The sequence below is a fragment of the Oncorhynchus mykiss genome, chromosome 20 (assembly GCF_057628025.1).
Source record: "Oncorhynchus mykiss isolate SJ-2025 chromosome 20, ASM5762802v1, whole genome shotgun sequence".
Lineage (NCBI taxonomy): Eukaryota > Metazoa > Chordata > Actinopteri > Salmoniformes > Salmonidae > Oncorhynchus > Oncorhynchus mykiss.
The window spans coordinates 16,232,739-16,240,984 of NC_143041.1; the positions used below are offsets into that span (position 1 = coordinate 16,232,739).

General features: G+C 39.9%; 1 protein-coding gene and 1 non-coding gene across 7 annotated transcripts in view; both read right to left on the bottom strand.

Annotated features, from left to right (window-relative positions):
- LOC110498963 (protein phosphatase 1B) overlaps window positions 1-2,947 on the bottom strand; it is a 28,715-nt gene extending 25,768 nt beyond the window's left edge. For all 6 annotated transcript variants that reach the window (XM_090212341.1, XM_036955769.2, XM_036955768.2 and 3 more), the window contains exon 1: window positions 2,792-2,947. The gene's annotated coding sequence lies outside the window, so the exon portion shown is untranslated. The remainder of the gene's footprint in view (window positions 1-2,791) is intronic.
- Window positions 2,948-7,011: 4,064 nt separating this feature from the next.
- On the bottom strand, window positions 7,012-7,106 carry trnai-uau (transfer RNA isoleucine (anticodon UAU)). Its single transcript has 2 exons — window positions 7,069-7,106; window positions 7,012-7,047 (listed from the first exon to the last, which is right to left on the bottom strand). It is a non-coding gene; the product is annotated as a tRNA-Ile (tRNA).
- Between the last annotated feature and the right edge of the window lie 1,140 nt (window positions 7,107-8,246).

The window sequence follows — 8,246 nt, forward strand, 5'->3', positions numbered from 1 at the left end:
TAAGTGAAATAATCGGTCTGTAAACAATTGTTGGAAAAATTACTTGTGTCATGCACCAAGTAGATGTCCTAACCGACTTTCCAATACTATAGTTTGTTAACAAGAAATGTGTGGAGTGGTTGAAAAATGAGTTTTATTGACTCCAACCTAAGTATATGTAAACTTCCGACTTCAACAGCATGAGCAAAACAGGCTCTTGATCTTTCATTAAAAATTCACAAAACTCTAACTTTTATTTAAAGTAAAATCATTTACACAAATAAATTAACATAAAACAAATATTTCTCAAATATATGTGTGCCACAATTATTGGCACCCCTTCATTCAATACTTTGTGCAATCTGCCTTTGCCAAGATAACTCAGAGCCGTTTTCTCCTGTAATGGGTAATGAGGTTGGACTATGATGAGACTATTCCTCCATACAGAATCTCTCCAGATCCTTCAGATTCCGAGGTCCACGCTTGTGGACTCTCCTCTTCAACTCAGGTTTTCTATGGGGTTCAGGTCAGGGGACTGGGACGGCCAAAGCAAAATCTTGATTCTGTGGTCAGTGAACCATTTTTGTGTTTATGTTGAGATGTGCTTTGGTTCATTGTCCTGCTGGAAGATCCAACCAAAGCCCAGTTAAAACTTCCTTGCAGAGGCAGTCAGGTTTTGATTTAATATCTGCTGGTACTTGGAGTCCATGATATTATGTATCCTAACAAGTTGTCCAGGTCCTTTGGAAGAAAAACAGGCCCACAGCAAAGATAAACCACCATACTTCAGTGGTGGTGAGGTACTTTTCTGCATGGATATCTTTCTGTCTACGCCAAACCCACTACTGTGTTTTTTCCCCAAATGGCTAAATTGGTCTCATCTGACCATAGAACCCGGTCCCATTGAAAGTTCCATTAACGTTTGGCAAACTGTAGGTGCTTGAGTGTTGTTTGATGACAGCCAAGGCTTTTTTATGGCAACCCTCCCAAACAACTTGTGGTTACGTAGGTGGCGTCTGATCGTAGTTTGAGACTTTCTGACCCCAAGACCCAACTAACATCTGCAATTCTCCAGCTGTGATCCTTGGATATTTTTCTGCCACTAACTAGCCTCCTCACTGTGAGTGCGGTCAGTATAGACACACGTCCTCTTCCAGGCTGATTGTTAACATCTCCAGGTGCTTTAAACTTCTTAATTATTGCCCTGATAGTGGAAATGGGCATTTTCAAATGTTGAGCTATTTTTTCATAGCCATTTCCTGATTTGTGCAGCTCAACAACCTTTTGTCGCACATCAGTACTCTATTCTCAGGTCTTTCCCATAGTGATGGATGATCTTGGCCTGTATGTCACCTCATATTTATACCCCAGTGAAACAGGAAGTCATGGCATACCACTTAAGTATTCCTAAACCCTCAAGTGACTTTAAAAACGTGAAATATGAATGGGAATATACTATAGATTTTACTCATAAGAATTTCTAGGGGTGCCAGTAATTGAGTAATTGTTTGAGAAAAATATTTATTTCACATTTATTTTTTTTCCAATAATTTTACTTCAATTAAAAAGTTTGATTTTTTGTGAATATTTGGAATGAAAGACCAAGAGGAAAAACAGCAAAGACATTTTTTTGCAGCCTGTTTTGCTCATATTTACCAAGGGTGCCAATATAAGTGGAGAGCACTGTATGTAAAAGCATAATTGAGAAAAAAATGAATCAAATTTGGCCTTACCCAGGCCTCCTTTAAGACCCCATGTTTCATCTGTAGATGCTACAAAGCCAAAATTGGTGTTATATTAAGCTTGTCCGCTTGCTCTGTAGTATGAGTAGTATTTTAATGTAAAAAAAACAACATTATGTACATTATGAATATTGACCAAATTAAACATGAATATTCTAAATAATAAATATACCTATCAGTCTCCTAGAGTAATAAAGATAGGGATGTGTAAATGACAAGGTTCTGTCTAAGTTAACATCATTGCACCTAGTGTCACTACTCTGTGTGTGTGCTCTACGTCATGTAACCATGATTGTGTTCCGAACTCAGTACAGCTCAGTGTAAACAAGTAGGTATACCGGTAGGGTCAGTATCTTCTGGCAAGGTGAATGGGACAACGTCGGGAGTCTGTTGGTTTGACTCCCTGCGTTGTGCGGCGACGTTAAATAACCCTACAACGATATATAGTCGGCTACTAGGACCCCTGGAGGTACTTAGCCTAGCCACAGGGAGTACTTAAGACTCATGAGACAATATGCTTACTACAGGTAAAAAGAACATGAGGGGATACTTCGGCTAGAGCAGAATTCAGTTGGTGGTAAATGTACAGTAAACGAAAAAGGTTAGGAACCACTGGATTATATAATTAACTGTGCTAATATTACGTTTGATCAGATTAGATTATTTCTTCCACAAACGAATGTTTTTGTTGGTTGCGTTAAAACGGACAAACCAAACGCCACATTTAGCTAGATAGCTGACGTTAGTTAGAAAGGTGTCACCTAAAAAAATAAGCGGCTAGCTATTTAGCTAAATAGTTGGCAAAATAATGACTTTTCCCTGCCCAAGCACAGCATTTGAAAACAAGTGATGTACCTCTTAGACGATGTTGACAGTCAAAAGCATGTAACTAAGGTTAAACGTTAGCTGCTATTCGTCACACAAATTCATGCGAGAATCAATCACTGGTGACGATAACGTCAGCTACAGTTGTAAGCTAGTTAAATGCGAATAGGCCATGCTAGGCTAACGTTAGCAAGCTAGCCAACACAACGATTGCCCCCTAGCTAAACCTCTTAATTTATACTTACGTTTCCAACTGTAAAACGAATGTAGATGTTTTTTAGGTCCCTGACTAGTGGGTATCGTCGTGGTGATATATTGTTTTGTTTCCTTACTTGACAAAACAAAATATGCGAGTTTGGCCTCAGATGAGCGGCGATAATTCCTTTCTCGGCGGTTCCCTGCTTGGATGGCGTAGGTTTTTACGCATGTTTGACACCAAATAGGTTTCTCACATCAAAAAAAAAAAAACTGTTCAGTACGTTTCTACACAAATATGGACAGTAAGAATTGGTTATAATAGACAACACAGGCGAATCTCGCACTTTCGTCCTTTGGGTGCTGAACAAGAGGAGGTGCTATTTTTGGTACTTGTTCGGTGATTGGTCAAGAATTATCGAGGGTGCTAACATTGATTGGTTGAAATTGCTTTCAATCAGCTCTGCCCCCGTTCAAATCTGCCGTTTCATTGGTTGATGTGTAACCGTCTGACGTTTCGCAAATGTGCGCTCGTTTTCCCCGTTGGCATGTCCCGAAATCAGCAGATGAGCTCAGGGCTTGAAAGTCAGTAAAAAAAAAAGAAAATAGTTTTTAGTTTTAGACAATGATGTGATCTTCCCATACTTCAAAATATTTACAACTAGATGATTCAAAACACCTAACACACACATACACACATAGGAGAGGGAGTGACAGTAAATACATTTAAAACATTTAATTTATCTTGGAAAGTCTGTTTAGAAACAATATCTTATTTACAATGACAGACTACACCAGCCAAACCCAGACAGCACTGGGTCAATTGTGCACTGCCCTATGGGACTCCCAATCACAGCCAGTTATGATACCAGAATGCAGTGCCTTAGACCACTGCGCCACCCAGGAGCCCCAAAGAAAGAGAAACGAGAGGGAGAGAAGAGTTATAGGGAAGTAGGATGAGGGAGGTCGACAATAGATTGTGCAGACAGACAGTCTGGGGTCTTTAGGGTGATAATCAGCAACTACTCCTCCTTGTAAGACCAGGGGAGCTTGTTTTCATGTAGTGTTTCTTTGTCTTTTTCAGCAGGATTAATCTCAGTCTTATTAATGGACTACTCATCAGATATCACAGCAGCTTTCCCCCGAGGCTAACAAGCGTTATGACACTCAGCCACAGGCCTGGGTGAGTGAGTGAGTGAGTGAGTGAGTGAGTAGAGTGGGTATTTTCATTTGCTAAAATGCAGGATTAGCGTGGGTAGAATTTTTCTCTGTTCTCAGGATGCTCAATCTCAGTTTACTCCCCTGAACAAACACAAACACACGCAGGCTCTGGTCAGCTTGGGGGTTAGGGGTGTGTGTGTGTGTGTGTGTGTGTGTGTGTGTGTGTGTGTGTGTGTGTGAAAGAAACCGGGGGTCAGGGGCTGTGTTGCTCTGGCCCCTTCAGGGGATTTAGAGTCTTATAGCAGCAGATCAGAATCCTAAATTAAAAACTGCCCTGTCTAATCTGCAGGGAGAAAATAGTGTGACACACACACACACACACTGAAATCTGAGCACTGATAAACTGTGATCAGTGATTGTGTCCTTGGCCGGATGAAAGAAAGAGGAAGAGAGGGAGGGAGGGAAGAATGAAGGATAGGTAAGGGACACAGATTTACAGTCTCATGTTCAGTCCAGATATCAGATATCTATGTCACATCATTACTACAATATTATTCTTGTTCATTCCCAGTTAACACATTTTACAGAGTTTACACACACACACACATGTGCGTGCACACACACACACACACACACACACACACACACACACACACACACACACACACACACACACACACACTTATACACATATTTGATTTGACATTTGATTTGACATATTTGCACAATGAAACATTGATAATAGAAATGTCACAAATATGTAAAAGGTCTAACAGTTACTTGGTGGCTAGCCCCTTTAAACAATGTTCTGCAAGCTTTACATTGCAACCTGCCCTCACCTGGCTCCAATCTTTTTTGGGTGGCCCTGGCCTCAGCCATGGAAACACAAAAGTCTGAGTCTTTAATTCATTAATTTAAATGTATTCATAGAAATTACTGGTCAGTTTTCATTTCATCAATTGAATTTCAATTAACTACCCGAATTAACTGACTTAAAAAAAACATCCCTTGGGTTGTGCCGTGGCGGAGATCTTTGTGGGCTATACTCGGCCTTGTCTCAGGATGGTAAGTTGGTGGTTGAAGATATCCCTCTAGTGGTGGGCGGTGCCAAGAGTGTGCAAAACTGTCATCAAGGCAAATGGTGGCTACTTTGAAGAATCAAAAATCTGAAGTATATTATGATTTGTTTAACTTTTTTTTTTGGTTACTACATGATTCCATATGTGTTGATGTCTTCACTATTATTCTACAATGTAGAAAATAGTGAAAATAAAGAAAACCCCTTGAATGAGTAGGCTCGTCCATATATGTATATAGTCTTAATTCATTGCTACTTAGATTTGTGTGTATTGGGTATATGTTGTGTAATTTGTTAGATATTACTTGTTAGATATTACTGCACTGTCGGAGCTAGAAGCACAAGCATTTTGCTACACCTGCAATAACATCTGCTAATCACGTGTATATGACCAATAAAATTTGATTTGATTTAAAATAAGATGTAAGTAGCATGTAATAAGATGCTACTATACCGTGGCAAAGGGACAAAACAAAGATTTGGGAAGACTGGGTTGGGGCTGGTTGTGATATATGCTTCCCTCTGGTGGAGAAGTACAGATCACACGCATTTTGCATTGTTATGATTATGAAACAGTACTTTCATTACGACAGATGCACAATGGAAACATCTAACATCTGCAACAGCAAAACAATGTTTCCTTTCAACCTTTTAAGTAAACCTTTTAACATATTTCCAACGGGTAGAGAGACCCTCTGCTAGTCAGTTGCTTGTTTACCAGTAGGGTGTACTCTTGAGCAGCTATTAAAGCACTACTTGAACACGCACAACGCAAAATGTTGGGCATCTTTCGAGAGCTCCAATTTTCCGAACTGAAAATCACTGATGTAATGATTTGACCTCGTTTTTTCCGGAGTTCCCAGCTGTCTTGTGGGAACTCGGAAAATACGAGGTCAAATCATAAAATCAGTTATCCTCAGGTCGGAAAGTCGGAGCTCTAGAGGCCCGAGTTCTCGAGTTAGAATTCTGACTTGGATGAACGTAAAAAACTATTTTTCATCGTTGCAGCTCGTTCACAATATTGTCTTGAGTGCACTGAAGTCGGAAGTCAGAGATTTCCGAGTTCCAAGTTGTTTTGAACTCGGCATTGAAAACATCATAAATACAGAGATGACACCATTGTTATCAATTATGTATTATGCCTCGTTCAAAACAACTGGGGGAAAAATAATTCTGCCTGGGAAAAATATTTTTGAATGGTCACCCAACTCGGAATTTCAAGTCGAACAAAAACATCTTTCTCAGATCCGCCATACGACCTCAAGATCGCTGACATCATGATTTGACCCATTTTTCCCCCCCGAGTTTCCAGTTGTATCGAAAGCACCAATAAACCCTGAATTGCTAATGGTATGTGTTGGCCAATGAGAGACTTTGAAGCCACTGGTCGGCCATATTAGCACTTCCCAGGCTCCCCAACCCGGTTCCTGGAGAGCAACCAACAGATTTTCATTCCAAAATGTATCTAGCGCAACTGATTCTAATAATTAGCTGGTTGATCAACTAAACCAGGTTAGTTACAGCTGAGGTTGGAGCGAAAACATGTAAGAGGGTACTTAGCTGAACACGATTAGAGAGCCCTGCTCAGAAGAAGCAATCTCCATAGGAATGAATGGAAATCTGCAGTATTGCGCAATAAATATACAATTAAATGTTTCAAGGACACAATTACATGTATTTAGGTATTATTTTGTGGTAGTGGCCACAGTAACATTAGAAAAAGTATGATTTAAGGAAAATGGTTTTATATATGTTTTATGTCTATGTTTAGCTCACATAATATTATTTTTAATGTAAGCATTAAAGTGTCTGTAATATCATAAACGTGGAAAAAATGAATGTAGACATAAAAAATGCTTTTCTATAGTTCCCAAAATATTTTTCTCAACTCCTTGGGGAGTTCCAAGATGGAGGCTAGGTGACTTCAAAACAGCACACCTGGTCATTGATCCTGTGTATATATAAATAATTGGTTGTGTATTTATTTGTTTTCTCCGCCGTTCGGTCAAGCGGGATCAGTTAAAAATTCTCTGCTCCAGGTGAGGCTCGAACTCACAACCTCGGCATAGCTCAACTGAAATACTGCTGTATAAGTACCGCGCGCTAACCGATTGCGCCACTGGAGCCCCGATGTTGCCGACTAGGAATACCGTTTAAGAATGTCATGTTTGTTCATTAGGGAGACGACTTTTTCTTTTTTCCTTTTTTCTACATCCAACCGAGTAGCTTGCAGCTAATTGTGTGGCTGACAATAACTGTCTACGACGGTATGCAGTGAAATCACTGGCAGGGAGGGGAGGAGAGGAAAAATGAAAAAAGAGGAGGATACAGGAGAATGTTGGGTCAGATAACATATGAGGCTAATGGAAAATAAAGGTTACAAACATGAACAATTGGCTAATAATATTCGAAATATTCTTCCTAAATATCTCAGTATCTGTGGAATAACAGGGACCAACTTGACACCTGAGGCGCAGACTTGAATTAGTTCTCATTGCTCCCATCCTTGGGCCTTCCTCCCTGAGACCAACCATCACCACAAGGCCAACACACACTAAACAGACTGTAGAGACAGAGTGAATTATGTGTATTGTATTAGGCTATAGTTTATTTGCAAGTATCCTGGGGCAAAGATTATTCTCATAGCTAACCGTATTTCCCTTATTCATCTGTGGTTGTGAGGTTCTTATTGAAATTCCTCTGTGAAAAATAGATAATGTATTGTAGGCCAACTCTCTGTGTCCCATTGTGTAGTCTATAGCTTTCACTGGCCGTCACAATGGAGTTAGTCAGACACAAACACTCTCTGCCCACCATTTCTCTCTGTCTCTCTCTCTCTCTCTCTCTCTCTCTCTCACTCTATCTCTTTTTCTCTCTCTTTCTCTCTCTTTCTCTCTTTCTCTCTCTCTCTCTCTCTCACACCCACAAATAAACACACAGGCACACAGACCAACACTCACACACACATCCCTGTGGCAAATGTGGTCTCAGAGCATTTCTTATTATTGTGTAGTAAATCCGAGACAGTCTAATATAGTATATAATATGTTACGTTTCGTATAGTATGTATTAATTTATCATTCATTTTTTATGATATGTTACTAATTACAATTTGTACAATATGTAACGAATTTGCAAAATGTACAATATGTTCCGAAATTTGCACACACACACACACACTGACCCCTGGGAATAGAACAGTTGAATGAATTCAACCGTCAGGCTCTCTGAAGGAAAGGACACAAAGAGACACGGAAAGGAGACGA